The sequence below is a fragment of the Hemiscyllium ocellatum genome, chromosome 13, assembly GCF_020745735.1.
Source record: "Hemiscyllium ocellatum isolate sHemOce1 chromosome 13, sHemOce1.pat.X.cur, whole genome shotgun sequence".
Taxonomy (NCBI): Eukaryota; Metazoa; Chordata; class Chondrichthyes; order Orectolobiformes; family Hemiscylliidae; genus Hemiscyllium; species Hemiscyllium ocellatum.
Genome location: NC_083413.1, coordinates 90,437,063 through 90,454,246, shown reverse-complemented (window position 1 = coordinate 90,454,246; position 17,184 = coordinate 90,437,063).

Below are 17,184 nucleotides of genomic sequence, written 5' to 3'. Positions count from 1 at the left end.
TCCACAAACTTTATCTCATACTCCAGGTCTGTCTATCACCGTAAATTCTGCCTGCCCCTACATCTCTCCCTATCTTTATAACTTGCAGCTGCTAGACCTCTCCCTAGATCCTGCGATTGAATTTGAAATATCTCACTAATCTGTTCTAGCATGAACAGACCACGCTATCTCTCGGCCATCTCCAGCCTTGCTTTCCTATACCTGTATCATCTCCAGCCTTGCTTTCCTATCTCTGTAACATCTCCAGCCTTACTTTACTATACCTGTAACATCTCCAGCCTTGCTTTACTCTGCTTGTAACATCTACAGCCTTGCTTACCGATACCTGTATCATCTCAAGCCTTGCTTTCCGATACCTGTGCCATCTCCAGCTTTCCTATACCTGTATCATCACCAACCTTGCTTTCATAACTCTGTAACATCTCCAGCCTTGCTTTTCTATCTCTGTAACATCTCCAGTCTTGCTTTCATATCTCTGTAACATTTCCAGCCTTGCTTTCCTACATACCTCAGTGAACTGGTTATATATCTGCTCCTGTATTTTCATCTTTATGGGGTTCTGTAAAATATCCCCAGCAGTATGTTCTGTCATGGTTTTGATCGTAACCTCAGCCCATAAACCCTCATTTGAAGGCACTTCCAAGGTATTGTCCCTCCTTACTGCAGTAACTTACTCCTTAATTAATAATACAACACCATATTCTATTCAACACCCTCTCATATCCTGCCCATATCTTACAGGAGAACAGAATATTGAGTTGTTAGCCCTGACCTCCCTCAAACACATCTTTGTGATGGCAAAAATGTCACTACTCCACATGTAAACTCATTCCCTTGTCACATCAGTCTGTCTGATAATATTACCAGCATTAATGTAAGCTGGAACATAACACTTGGAATATTATGTACCTCGGAGTTCTTCAGTCATTCACTATTTCTTATCAGGCTGCTCACACCATGAACCAAAATTGTAACTCTGGTACTGAATGAACATTTGGTGAACTGTAATTCTTTTCTTTAAAATGTATTCATCAAGTGCAACTTTCCGGAACTGAGCAGTCAGCTCCACATACAATGAGTTTCTGATGGTTATTCCCCGTTCAGTGTACAAAGGCGACAGCCCTCAGTAATGGAGACAGTGAGGATTCAGTTGATGGACATCAGAGTCGAACAGTGTGGTGCTGGAAAAGCACAGCAGGTCAGGCAGCATCCCCGGAGCAAGAGAGTTATTATTTTGGTTATGAGCCCTTCATCAGAAAGGCATTGGTGTATTCCTTCTTTTTTTCTTTTTGTGATTCAGGGGACTTTGGGAACTGTACTTACTCAGGCAGGCAGCACTGTATATAGCAGTGAAATGTAAAACAGTGAATCAGTTGTTTGGACAGGGTGTAGTAAGGTTGATGAGAAGTACAGCCTGACTGAAGTACAAACATAAGGATAGATAAATGACATGGGTCAGATGGGGTATACCCGAGGTTATTCCAGGAATAACCAATGAAAACAGCCCCAAGTGCCTCAGCCTTTCCTCATACGAACTTCCTACCATACCAGACAACATCCTGGTAAACCTCCTCTGCACCCGTTCCAATGCCTCCACATCCTTCCTATAGTATGACGACCAAAACTGCACACAATACTCTAGATGCGGCCGCACCAGAGTCTTATACAACTGCAACATGACCTCAGGACTCCGGAACTCAATTCCTCTACCAATAAAAGCCAGTACACCATATGCCTTCTTCACAGCACTATCTACCTGGGTGGCAACTTTCAGAGATCAGTGTACATGGACACCAAGATCCCTCTGCTCATCCACACTACCAAGTATCCGACCATTAGCCCAGTACTCCATCTTCTTGTTACTCTTACCAAAGTGAATCACTTCACATTTACCTACATTGAACTCCATTTGCCACCTATCTGCCCAGCTCTGCAGCTTATCTATATCCCGCTGTAACCTGCCACATCCTTCCCCACTGTCAACAACTCCACCGACTTTCGTATCATCCACAAACTTGCTCAACCAACCTTCTAGCCCCTCCTACAGGTCATTTATAAAAATGACAAACATCAATGTTCCCAAAACAGATCCTTGCGGAACACCTCTTGTAACTGCACTCCAAGATGAACGTTTACCATCAACTACTACCCTCTGTCTTCTTCCAGCCAGCCAATTCCTAATCCAAACCTCCAACTCCACCTCAATGCCTACCTCCGTATTTTTTGCAGTAGCCTACCATGGGGAACCTTATCAAACGCCTTACTAAAATCCATATACACCACATCAACCGCTTTACCCTCGTCCACCTCCTTAGTCACCTTCTCAAAGAATTCAATAAGGTTTGTGAGGCATGACTGACCCTTCACAAAACCATGCTGACTATCCTTGATCACATTATTCCTATCCAGATGTGTATAAATCCTATCCCTTACAATTCTCTCTAAGACTTTGCCCAGAACAGAGGTAAGACTCACCGGCCTATAGTTACTAGGGTTATTCCTACTCCCCTTCTTGAACAAGGGAACCACATTTGCTATCCTCCAGTCTTCTGGGACTATTCCTGTAGACAACGAGGACATAAAAATCAAGGCCAATGGCTCTGCAATCTCCTCCCTTGCTTCCCAGAGAATCCACGGATAAATGCCATCAGGCCCAGGGGACTTATCTACATTCACGCTTTCCAGAATTTCTAACACCTCTTCCCTACATATCTCAAAGCCATCCATTCTAATTAATTGTGACTCAATATTCACATCAGCAACAATGTCCTGTTCCTGAGTGAATACTGACGAAAAGTATTCATTCAGTGTCTCCCCAATTTCTTCAGCCTCCACACGCAACTTCCCACTACTATCCTTGACGGGATCTATTCCTACCCTAGTCATCGTTTTATTCTTGACATACCTTTAGAAAGCCTTTTGGTTTTCCCTAATCCTATCAACCAAGGACTTTCCATGCCCCCACCTTGCTGCTCTTAGCTCTCTCTTTAAATCCTTCTTGGCTACCTTCTAACTCTCAATCGCCCCAATTGAACCATCACGCCTCATCTTTACATAGGCCTCCCTCTTCCCTTTAACAAGGGATTCCAATTCCTTATTAAACCACGGCTCTCTTACATGACTCTTCGTCCCTGTCTGACAGGTACATACTTATCAAGGACACTCCGTAGTTGTTCCTTGAACAAGCTCCACATATTGATTGCAGCCTTCTCTTGAAGCGTACTTTTCCAAGCCACGCATTCTAAGTCATGCCTCACCGCATCATAATTTCCCTGCCCCCAGCTATAACTCTTGCCTTGTACTGCACACTTATCCCTCTCAATTTTGAACATTTTCACCGAGTGTCTTGTCCAGGGCACATATGCATGAAGTCTGGGGGACATGCCAGATGTCATCACCATAAGTAACTTGTGCGATGTGACTCTGACACTCCATGTCCATACACCTACTTCAGGGGCCAGGCTCTGACTGAAGATGAATTTGTAAAACCTGATTCCTGGTCAGTCATTGGTATGTAATTTAGACAGCATTTATACCTACACTGAGAGGCAAAAAGAGGACATGAGTTAGCTTTGGCAAATAGAGTTAAGGAGAATCCAAAAGGATTTTACAAATACATTGAGAACAAAAGGGTAAACAGGGAGAGAATGGAGCCCTCAAAGATCAGCAAGGTGCCTTTGTGTGGAGTCGCTAGAGGTGGGAGAGATACTAAATGAGTATTTTGTATCAGTGTTTACTGAGGAGAAGGACATGGGAGATGTACATATATGCAGAAATAGATGATGATATCTTGAAAAACTGTCCATATTACAGAGGAAGAAGTGGTGGATGTCTTCAAACGCATTAAGGTGGAAAACAAAACTCAGTACCCGATCGATCAGGTGAAACTTGAAAGGGTTCAGAAAAGATTTAGGTGCATGTTGCCAATGGTGGAGGGTTTGAACGACAGCTAGAGGCTGAATTGGCTGGGGCTTCTTTCCCTGGAACATTGGAGGCTGAGGGATGACCTTATAGGGATTTATAAATTCATGAGGTGAATGGATAGGGTAAATAGACAAGGTCTTTTCCCTGGGGTGGGGGAGTCCAGAACTAGAGGGCATAGGTTCGCTTGGGAAGGGAAAATGTAAGAGAGATATAACGGGCATTTTTTTTCACTCAGAGGGTTGTACGTGCGTGGAATGAACTGCCAGAGGAAGTGTTGGCGTTAGTACAATTGCAACATTTAGCTGGCGTCTAAATGGTTTTATGAATAGAAAGTGTTTAGAGGGATATGTGCTGAGTGTTGGCAGGTGGGACTAGATTAGGTTGGGATATCTGGTCGGCATAGACAAGTTGGACCGAAGGGTCTGTTTCCATGCTGTACATCCCTTTGATCCTGCGACTGTAATTTAAAAATGGCAGTAATTTGACATGCACTATCAAATAAATACATCGTTTATATTATTAAATTGTAGCATACAATAAGTTGAAAACTTGCTATTTTTAGAATGAATGATAAAGAACAAAGAACATTCCAACACAGGAACAGACCTTCGGCCCTCCTAGCCTGTGCTGATCCAGATCCTCCTATTTTCTAAACCCGCCACCTATTTTCTAAGGGTCTGTATCCCTCTGTTCCCTGCCCATTCATGTTTGTGTCTAAATACATCTCAGATAATACTATCGTTCCTGGCCCCTAACACCTCCGCTGTCACCGCCCTATGTGTAAAGAACTGGTCACATATACCTGCCCTAAACCTTTCCTCTCTCACTTTGAACTCATGACCCCGAGTAATTGAGTTCCACAATCTGGGGAAAAAAGCTTCTTGCTATCCACCCTGTGTATGTCTGTTAAGAAATTGTAGACCTCAACCTTCGTCTTTGATATGAAAATAGTCATAATCTACTCGATTTGTCTTCATAACTAGCACCGTCCATCCCAGGCAGCATCCTGGTGAACATACTCTGTACCCTATTCAAAGCATCCACATCCTTTTGGTAATGAGTTGACCAGAACTATATGCAGTATTCCAAATGCAGCCAAACCAAAATCTTGTGCAATTGTAACATGACCTGCCAGCGCTTGTACTCAACAACAGATCCAATGAAGCAAAGTATGCCATATGCCACCTTGACCACTTTACGACCTGTGTTGGCATGTTCAGGAAGCAATGGACCCGAACACCCAGATCTCGCTGTAAGTCAATTTTCCCCAGGACTTTTCCATTTACTGCATTGTTCACTCTTGAACTGGATCTTTCAAAATGCATCACCTCACATTTGCACAGATTTAAATCCATCTGCTATTTATTTGCCTATCCCTCCAATCTATCTATATTCTGCTGTATACTCTGACAGTCCCCTTCACGATCTGCTACTCCAACAAGCTTGGTGTTATCTGCAAATTTGCTAATCAGGCAACTGATACCTTCTTCCAATTCATTGATATATATCACAAACAACAGTGATCCCAGCACAGATCGCTGTTGCACACTACTGGTCATAGGTCTCCATTTTGAGAAATCCCCTCCCACTGCTACTCTCTGTCTCCTGTCGACCAGCCAGTTCTCTATCCATCTAGATAGAACAGTCTGGGCGCATTGCGACATCACCTTTTCCATCAGCTGACCACAGGGATCCTAATAAAATGCGTTACTCAAGTCCCTCACTTTCTTCTCCAGCTGCTTCCCTACCACTGACTGGCAGCTTGCCGGTCTACAATTACCTGGATTATCCCCGCTATCCTTCTTAAACGAGGGGACAACATTAGCAATTCTCCACTCCTCCACTTATCCTGCAAAGATATATTAAAGCCCCAGCTACTTCCACACTCACATCCTCAGTAACCTGTGGTTGATCCCATCCAGACTTGGGTGCTTGTCTACCTTAATACTTTTCAGAGTATCCAAAATTTCCTCCCACTTTATTTCAACTTGACCCAGAGTACTCAGAGATCTTTCCCTAACCTCAACATCTGTCATATCCCTCTCCTTGGTGAATACAGATGCAAAGTACTCGCTAAGAATCTCACCCATTTTCTCTGACTCCATGCATAACTTTCTTCCTTTGTCCTTGTGTGGGCCAAACATTTCTCTAGTTACCCTCTTGCTCCCTATATATGAAAAGAGCTCTTTGGGATTTTCCTCAACCCTGTTTGCTAACGATGTTTCTTGACCACTTTTAGCTCTCTTAAATCCTCGATATTTACTGTGAAATGTAGCTAGTGAAAAGAAAATAAACATTTGATCGTGCGAGTGAGAACTCAGACCTTTTGAAAGTGTTTTGTTGCAAAAAAAAATTGAAATCCGTCTCAGTGCAAATAAAAAGCAAGAGAAGAAACCTCTTGGGAAGAGTAATTTCCAGCCACTGTCCCCCCAAAGTACTTCTGAGGTAGAAAAGAGTGAGGATTTGTAACAAGGGCACAGCAGTAACTATGGGCGGTTTGAACATGCAAATTGGCTCAATTAATCAATTTGACAGTGATATCCTTGAATAAAGATTCATAGAGTGTATGAGAGATTATTTCTGAGAGCAGGACGTCATGTAATCAACCAGAGAATGGGGCGTCACGGTGGCTCAGTGGTTAGCACAGCACCAGGGTCCCAGGTTCGATTCCAGCCTCGGGCGAATATCTGCATGTAGTTTGCACATTCTCCCCCTGTCTGCGTGGGTTTCCTTCCACAGTCCAAAGATGTGCAGGTCAGGTGAATTGGCCTTGCTAAATTGCCCATAGAGTTAGGTACATTACTCAGAGGGAAATGGGATGAGTGGGTTACTCTTCGGAGTGTCGGTGTGGACTTGTTGGGCTGAAGGGCCTGTTTCCACACTGTAGAGCATCTAATCTAATTTGATATTATGTAACAAGGAAGGATTGGTGGATGAGCTTTGCCTTGGAAGGAGTAACCACAACGTGCTAGAGTTTCACATTCAGATTGAAAGAGTGAAGACTGAGTCATACATGAGAGTTTTAGTTAGGTCAGTTTAATTATCATTGGCTAAGGAAGGATTTGGCTTTGGTGGACTGGGGGAGAAAAGAACAGTCAAAGGTAGGACAGCTGAAGAAATTTGGCAAATAATTAGCGAGATACTAAAGACCAAAGAGGAATTATATTACGGAGAAAAAACATCCATATCTTGATAAGGAAGTCAAGGATAAAATGAAGGCAAATCCCAGTGCATGTCATACTGCACACAGTAGTCACACTGTGGGGGATTGGGCAAGTCAGTGGCCTCGTGGTGTTATCACTGAATTCTTATGTGATAAACCCAGATAATGTTTGAGTAACCTGTTTTCAAATCCAGCCACAGCAAGTGGCGGAGCTTGAATTCAAATCTGGAATTAAAAGACTGATGGTGCTTATGAATCCATTGCCAAGAAAAACTCACCTGGTTCACTGATGTCCTTTAGGGAAGGAAACTGCCATTCTACCATAGATTCACAACTCTCAGGCTGAAGACGTTTCTCCTTATCTCCGTTTTACAGATTTTCTGTTGACTCTCAGGCTATGTCCTTGAGTCCTTTCTCTCCGAACTGTGGAAGCATCTTCCCAATGTCTACTCTGACCAGCCAACCAGTATTCTGTATGCTTCACTTAGATCCCACTTCATCCTTATAAACTCCAGCGAGTATAGACCCAGAGATCTCATATGTTGAGCTTTTCATTCCGAGGACAATTCTTATGAAGCTCCTCAGAATACGCTTAGGGGTGGTACATCCTTCCTGAGTTATGGAGCCCAAAATGGTACAAAACACACCAAATGTCGTCTGACCAAAGACTTATCGAGCCTCAGAAATCCATCGCAGCTGTAATATTCAAGTCCTCTCAAAATAAATGCCATCACTGTATTTGCCTTTCTGACCAGCCAGGCCACCTGAAATAATAATCTTACGATGGACAATATTAATTTACAATGGAGTTACAAAAATGAACAATGATTAAAGCATGCTGGGAAGTAGAACGCAGCCTTGACCAAAGTGGCTGTGCTAATCCACATGCTGCAGGATCCAGACAGTCTGCAGCTACCCAGAGATGGTTTGCAAACAAACCTGACAGTTACAGACCCTGTAATACACACCTGAAGTTGGATCTGAATGTGACAATGGAATATCGCCTTTGGACCATCAATGTGACCATCCCAGGTTGGGTTTGATTGATCAGGGTAATTGGTCTTTCCATTGACAGATCCTCCACACGCTCCCAAAAGGCGTGAAGACTTGGAAGGATAAGAATCAACGTAAAACCCCTCAGAGAGTTGTAATTCGAGAATAACCACTGAAAGACAAGACCCAAGACCATCAGAAGAACAAGAAGCCTTTACGACATGGAATCCGGTCAACTTCTGGTGGAGTGGTATGTGATCATCCAAACTTAAGTTAAACTATAGGATAGTTTGTAGTGCTTTTTATTATGTTATAATACGTTTTATTGTTCTAATATTAATCATGTTCAATAAACAAATATCATTGTTTATAAGAATTGTCTCAGTTATTTTGCTGAATATAAGATTTCAAACACACTGTGTGGTAGATACAGCACTTTGTTAGCCACTGACACTGCCTGCACATTTACCTTGAGACAATCCTGCACTGGAACTTGCAACACTCTGCACTTCAGACTTCTGATATTTCTCCCTAGTTAGTAACAGTTCATGTCTCTCTCCTTCCTACTAAAGTGCATCACCTCGCACTTTCCCAAATGTGTTCCATCTGCCACGTCATTGCCCACTCTCCTACCCTGTCTAAATCCTTCTGTAGCATCCCTGCCATCTCAATGATACCTGTCCCTCTACCTACCTTTGCATAATCTAAAATCCTCGCCGGAGTGTCCTCAGTTCCTTCATCTAGATTGTTAATTTACAAAGTAAAAAGTTGTGGTTCCCTTGCGGAACACCAGTTGTCATTGGCTGCTATCCTGAGAAGGACCCTTTTATTCCCACTCTCTACCTTCTGCCAGACAGTCAAGTTGCTGTACACACTAGTACCTTGTCTCTGATACCATGGGCCCCTATCTTACTCAGCAGCCTCCTGTGAAGCACCTTGTCAACGTCCTTCTTGAAGTCCAGATACATAATATCCCTTATCTCTCCTTGGTCTAACCTGGTGAACATCCTCAAAAAGTTCTAAACGATTTTTTAGCATGACCTCCTCCTGATGAAACCATACTGACTGCACCCTACTTTAACATGCACTGGCAAGTATTCAGAAATCTCATCCTTCACAATGGATTCCTGGAACTTACCCACGACTGAGGTTAAGTTAATCGAGTTTGTAATTTTCTGTCTTTTGCTTTATCCCCTTTTAAACAGGGTGTCAGCGAGATGCAAGATGGCGGTGATCAGCTAGGTCTGAGTCTGCAGAGCTCTGCCCAAGACCCAGGCAAAGTGGGGTACCCACCCTCACCTCACTTGCTAAATTGTTTAAAATAGTTTTTACCCAGCAGCCTTGGTCATTCTACATCAAACTTTAACAGATTGATGCTTTTTAAAATCAACAAAGGCAAATGACTCGCAGTTCACAACAGGCAGGGACCCCTTCCCCCCTCCCTACCTCGCAGCAAGGCAGACGTCTATGGCCACCCTATGGTCTCACCTGCAGAGGCGAGCCGGATCTCGCACTTTGTTACACTCCGAGAGAAGATTGATGCATCCATTGAAGAGATCCAGTCCAGGTGGGAGTCAATCTCAGTCATGCTGCAGAAACATGACGGAGAGATCGAGAAACTCGGGCAGCATGTCAGGGGAGGGATGGGGGGGCGGAGCAGTGGGCCGCAGCCTCCGAGATCACTGCTGAGTCATTCATGGGTCAGGTCTGGGCTCTGGAACCTCGAGTAACGACCTTAGAGGAACATATTGACGACCTAAAAAATCGAGGTCATCAGAAAAATATTCAGTTACTGGGCCTTCCGGAACGGGACGAGGAAGAGGAGCTTGTTGATTTCCTGGAACAATGGCTCCCACAGCTTCTGAAAATGGAGTCGGAGCTGGGTCAGGTGGACGTTGAGCGGGCCCACCGGATTGCTGTGCGCCTGCCCGGGTCAGACCAGCGCCCCTACCTGGTCGGAGTTCAACTTCAACATTACTGGGAAAAACAGATGCTACTGGAGGGCTTCAGAGTCTTGGAGAATGATCTCCATGCCATGATATACAAGGGCTCCAGGATAATGTCGTTCTCTGGCTGTGGTCCGCAAGAGCAAGGCGTTTGATGAGGCGAAGAAGCGTCTGTGGGATTTAAATATTCAATATTCTATGCGATATCTGGAAATGCTATGCTGCCGTCATGGAGGATCTGTATATGACTTCAGATCACCGGAAAAAGTAAAAGAATTCCTGGATGCCCTCAAATAGACTGCAGGATTTGAACTGCATGGATGATGATTTTATTTTGCCCCCCTTTGTTGTTTTCCTCCTACTTTCTTCCTTATTTGCTTCTCTATCTTTCCTTGGTGTTGTTGGGGGAGGAGGGGGCTACTCATTCCTTAACCTTTTTACGGACTCTTATCATGAGCTGGTGCTGTTTATTTGAGTATTGGGGGACGTTGCTGAGTGTTTTTTTTGTTTGGATGGTTATCACTTGTTGGGCTTTTAATTTTTTAATTTTATATATTTTCATCTTGTGTTGTTTTGTTAAATGTATCGAGGTGATGGTATGGAGGGTCGTCCACTTTTAACTTCTGTCTTATAAAATATTGGAATTTATTTACTCTACTTGGTAACGCCTGACCCGAGGGCATGCTTCTGTCTGGGAAATGTTATGGTGGGATTATTGGATGGTAGTAATGCTTCCTCTGAACAAGGGGGAAAATCTCCTTTTAAATATGTTAAATATATTTGTTTTTGGGAATAGTTCTTATTTGTTTTGATTTAGCTGTTTTAAAGAGTGTTTTATGTGTGAATCATTTTTGGTTTTTATTCAATGTCTTTTGGGTAGGGCTATCCCCTCTGGGGGGTCTCGGGGCTTGCTTAGTCTATCATGGCTAGTTATTCGTTTGGGTGGTGCACCTGGAATGTCAAGGGGAGCCATTCATCAATCAAAAGGAAAATTATATTAACAAGTGTTGAAAAAAGAAAGGGTGGGTGTAGCCCTTGTGCAGGACACACATCTACTTGATAAGGAGCATTCTAAGCTGCAACTGGATGGATTTGGCCAAGTGCTCTTTTCATCTTTCAGCACAAAAAGTAGGGGAGTTGCCAATCATACTGAGAAGAATGTTCCAAATGCTAAGCCAGATAAATGATTTGTCTAGATGATATACATTATTTAAAGCCCTAGTATATCGAGAGTAATATGGGATTTTGAATCCATTTAAAATTGTAATGGATGTGTTCTCTAAGTTGCTGGCTCTTGGGGTGTGCCACACAATTATAGGGGGAGATTATAATTGCATCATCAACCCAGGGGTGGACAGAATACCTAAGAGTTCTATGGGCATATCTTTGAGATCTAGGCAGTTGGCGGATCTGAGTAGGGAGTTTGGGCTGACATGTCTTCACCCAGGGGTAGAGACTTTTCTTTTTTACTCTAACTCACACAATTGCCATACCAGAATTGATATGTTTCTGTCTACTCAACCCGTTTGAACACAATATTGTTTTGTAAAGTAGGTAACATAACTATTTCCGACCATGCCGCAGTATATATAGAGATTAAGACTAGTGATGACGAGATAAGTTTCTGACATTGGCATATAGACCCTTTCCTTATGAATTCATAAAATATTTCTCGCTGCAATTTAAAACTTTCTGGGATATCAACTCAGGCACGACCAGTAACCCTTCGCTGATGTGAGAGACTGCTAAGGCAAATGTGCGAGGCCTTGGTTAGCTCATATTCTGCGATCTGGAAAAGACAAAAGGGAGAACACGGTGGGCAGCACGGTGGCACAGTGGTGAGCACTGCTGCCTCACAGAACCAGAGATCGGGGTTCAATTCCCAACTCAGGCGACTCTCTGTGTGGAGTTTGCATATTCTCCACCTGTCTACATGGGTTTCCTAAGGGTGCTCCAGTTTCCTCCCACAGTCCAAAAATGTGCAGGTTAGGTGAATTGGCCATGATAAATTACCCACAGTGTTAGATGAAGGGGTAAATGTAGGGGAATGGGTCTGGGTGGATTATGCTTCGGTGGGTCGGTGTGGACTTTTTGGGCCGAAGGGCCTGTTTCCATACTGTAGGTAATCTAATCTAATCTAAAACAATAGGGTCTGCTCGAGGCTCGACTGAAGGAGGCTGAGACAGCGTATGTTGATAGAGCCTCCATTACTAAACTACAGTGGATCACAGCCCTTAGAGCAACTTTGAATACCACACTTACTCAAACAGCAAAAAGGGGATATTATTTGTGAAGCAGAGATTATTTGATTGCTGTGACAAGCCTGGCAGGTATCTAGCATACCTTGCCAGAAAGAAAATGGCTCTGCAAGCCATTACGTCTATTAGAAAGAGTGCTGGTGCCCTGACTTGTGATCAAAAAATGATCAATGCAGCCTTTAGAAAGTTCTATTTCGAATTGGATAGAACGAAGAAGAGCGAGTCTTTTATAAAAAAAAAGTCTGGCCCCCCGGACCTAACCTCAGAGAAGGTGTTGTCCTTGAATGCCCCCCGGCAACCCAGGAAAGACATGGGGCAGGGAAGCAGCTCCTGAGTGGCAAAGCGCTCAGATTAGACAGATTCCAGGCTGAGCTTTATGAAGAATCTATTGGGTAATTGGCCAGGCCACTTATAAATAGGTATAATTATTAACATAGTCAGGACTGCCTCCCGTCATCTCAGAGTAAAGCAAATATTTCTCTCATTGTTAAGAAGGGAAAGGCCCAAGATGACTGCTCTTCATATAGACCTATAATCTTGCTGAGTGTGGATTTTAAAATATTCTCAAAAGTGTTGGTATTAAGACTGGAGAGTGTTTTACCATTCATTATAAAAATGACCATACAGGGTTTATAAAGGGTCGCAAATCAGCTGATGACATTAGAAGAGTCTTAAAGCCTGCCAGCAGGGAGCGATACTGGGATTTGTTATCTCCCTATGGGCAGAGAAGGCATTCAATCGGGTAGAATGGCCATGCCTCATTTATACGCTGGAATGGTTTGGTGTTGGAGAGGTCTTTACTAAATAGATTACAGTATTACATAATAATCCCAAAGCAGCGGTGATCACCAACAGTTTAAGTTCAGTTAGCTTTAGCATTGGCAGAGGTTGTTGTCAGGGATGCCCTCTTTCAGCATTATTATTTATGCTAGTGATTGAGCTGTTGGTGGAAGCTATATGAGCTAACCCTAATATAATGGCACTGGAGGTTGGATCGGGTAAGCTCAAAATTACTCTCTATGCAGATGCTGACCTCCTTTTCATTAATGATCCATTGACATCTGTGCACCGCTTAATTCTAGGGGATAACTTATTTGGCATGTTCTCAGGTTATAAAAGCAATTTTATGAAATTGGAGGCCATGCCGTTGTCAGGTCTTGCCAGTATATCCAAATTTCTGAATGGATCCCACTTCCCCTCTCGGTGGTCACTGGGAAGTTTTCTTTACTTAGGTATTTTTAATACTCCGGTATTTGATCAGCTGCATGAAGCTAATTTTTCACATTTATTGGAGAAAATAAGATAGGACCTTCAATGCTGGGAAGATCTCCCAATATGCTGGCTAGGTAGAATAACTTTGGTCAACATGAATATCCTACCTGGCCTTTTATACGCTGTGAGAATGCTTCCCTTGATGCTGCCCAGACAGGCGCTGCGTAAGCTTTATGGTTGGCTCGGCTCCTTTATTTGGAGGCATGGAAGGCCCCTTTTTAATTTGAAAACCTGCAGCTTCCACAGGTAAGAGTGGGCTGGATTTTCCAGATTTCAGGAGGTACCAGTTGAGCTCCCTATTATCCTACGTAGCTGAATGTGACCCTTGTGAACCGCAATCAATCTGGTTAGATTTTGAGGCCTCCCAAGCAAAACGGTTATATAAAACCTAGAGTCAAGAATTGGGGATGGAACTCTCCTCAGAGATGTGGGAGGGTGTGTGAAAACGCCAGGAAGATCTCCATCTGTAACAGAATTTAGGCTATCCAATTGATGATACTTCATAGGGCTCAGATGGCACCTGAGCAACTTGCAAAGTTCAAGAATGGAGCATCTCCAATGTGTCGTAATTGCAAAATAAAAGTTGGTACTCTCTCGCATTGTCTGTGGACATTCATAAGATCCGCAGGTATTGGGACAGAGTAGCGAATGCCTTGTCAAAGATTTTGGGTATGGAGATTGGGTTAGACACAGTGGGCTCTCCAAATTCCCTCTCTTTGGATGTATGGGAGGAAATTATTCAGTAACATTTCCATTTGTGTGAGGAAAAGCATTTTATCGAATTGGATATCCGAAGGCCCCCTTTGACTTCCTTACCAATATGGTACACCAAAAAATGGAATTACTTTATAGAACATGGCAACCATTTATGAACCACATTGATAAAGAGATAGCAGCCACATGGTTCAACGCCTTTGCATAGCCGTGGGGATGTTTCTGGGGCTCCCGGGAGGAGGAATCCTGTATAAATACGGGGTCTGTTATGACCTGATGTAAATTTATTTTGAATATGTATCGAGCTATTTATTTACTTATTTATTTTATTTTCTCCTTTTGTTTATTGTTAGTAATGCAGAATATCCTAGTTTATGTTTTGGTAGTGTGTAGAATAGATTAGTAGTTTGTTTTCAAATTCTATAATGGGGTTGTTATTATATTGTAAAGCAGAATACACTAGTTTGTACTATTTTTGTAATTCTGTAAAAAAAATCAAAAATCTTCTTTTTTCATTAAAACTATCTATTAAAAAAGGGTTATCACATTTGCAATTTTCTCATCTTCTTGGACCCTCCCTGATTCTAGAGATTCCTGGAAGATCACCGTTAATGATTCCATCCAGGTTATTTATACCTTTAGTTTTTCGAGAAGCTTCTCCTAATCAACTGTGCCTCCCCACTCTCTTGAATTTTTGTGATATTATTCATGTCTTCTGCCATGAAATCTGATGTGAAATAATTATTCAGTGTTTCATCTATTATTTGTTCCACATGACGATCTCTGCAGCGTCATTTTCCAGTGGCCCAATATCCATTTCTGCTTCTCTTTTTTTGCCCTTTATATGTCTAAAGAAACTCTTAGAGTCGTCCTATGTATAACTGGATAGCTTACCCTCGTATTTAATCTTCTCCGTCCTTATTCCTTATTTTGTTGCCCTCTCTTTGCCTTTGTAAGCCTCCAAATCCTCTGGTTTCCCACTGCCATTTGCCATGATATCTGTTTTGTCTTTTGCTTTTACCCTCGCCATGACTGCCCCAGTCATCCATGGTTGCCTCATCCTCCCTGTACAATGTATCTTTTACCTCGGGATGAATCTCTGCTGTGACTCCTAAATTGCTCCGAGAAACTCCCGCCATTACTGTTGCACTGTCTTTCCTGCTCGACACTTCTCCCAATCAATTCTACCCAGCCCATCCCTCATGACTTTGTAGGTGCCTTTATTCAGCTGTAATATTTACTCCGATTCTACTCTCGCCTTCTCAAATTGAAGAGTAGTTTCAATCATATCATGATCACTGCCTTCACCTTAAGCTTCCTTATCAATCCTGCCTCACTGCACAACTCTAAATTGAGTAATACCCATTCCCTCGTTGTCTGCACCAGAAACTGCTCCAAAAATTAATCTCGTAGACATTCCACAAATTCCTTTCCTTGCAAACCACTGCCACTGCTTTTCCCAGTCCACCTGCATATTGAAATGCCCCCAGTCACTGTAACTTTGCCTTTCCTACACATCTTTTCTATCTCCTGGTGTATCATGCACCCAGCTCCTGACTGCAATTCATAGGCCTGTACATAACTCCAACTATGATTTTTCACTTTTTCTACCCATACACATTCCACATCATCTGACTGTTTTGAGTAATGGAACTGAGTGATGAGACTGTGAAACACTTTAGCATTGTCTCAAATTTATAGTTTAGACATGGAGTAAAAATGTTTCATTTTGTTACTTTGCAATGTCACCACATTGGCCAAATATTCTGTATTAGGGAAGAATACAACCTGTTCAAACTATTAGAGGAGGAAGATGTGAAGAGCTCACGAGTCTATAAAGAAGTTAAGGTGGGTCAAGTGAACAACCAAATATTGGTGTATGGAACATAGTAGGAGAAATCTGTATGTGCTCAAAGATATTGGCAGGGTGAATGGAAAAGCAGTGTATTATTTCAGTGGAGAGATTGGCTTGAGGAAGCGGGCGCCTGGATTACAAAATAAAAACTTTACGTGTAATCAAATTTTTAGCGAGGTAAGATAAACGTTGAAACTTTCTGAAACAGAATACGTTTAAAAGTAGGAACGATTTTTTTACAGATTTACAATGTAGTGGTGTAACCACATCGAGAGAGCGTTGGCCACAATGATGTGAAATGCAATCCAGACAATACTCACTCAGCTGACTCTTGTAAGGAATGTTTATTTATAGAGGAATTCTTGAATTGACTGGCCATGGACCTGCTGGGGTTTAGGCGAGTAACATGTGATCTTATTTAAGCCCAGAATATTCCAAGTAGTTTTCTCAAGTTGAATTTTGAAACAATATTTCAGCTTGCGTGAGAGATTACCATGATTGGATGGATTATAAAACTGAAAAATGTCTCTGTTAAAAAGGTCGTGATTTGGTGTAATCATCTCAATGCATTGTGTCTTTGTGGAAGTCTCTTCCCATAGAGTGATGGAGGATAAGACATTGAATATTCCTAAGGCAGAAGAAGACAGATTCCTGACTAAGAATGACGCACTAACGTTGAAAGGGCAAACAAAGAATGTCTGATTGAGGTCACAATCACATTATTCACGATCTTATCACATGTTTCTACATTTCTGTTGTCTTTAGATACTGAAAAAGCTATGATATGATTCTCATGAACATGAAGATTTTTAATTTCATATTATTGGGCACAGCTTTCCATATATGACGTTTAAACAGCACTCAAAACACTCAGGAAAGGTTCATGATGCTGTCGCGAGGTCAGGAGCACAGGACAAAGGGAAAACTTCCCTTGAAACTGCTTTACAAATCAGATTGGGTCAAATGGATAACTCTAATACTGCAGATTTGTTTCAGTTATTCCTGTGATATGCGTTTCATTAGCAAGGTCAGCATTCTGTTGCCTGTGTTTAATTACTA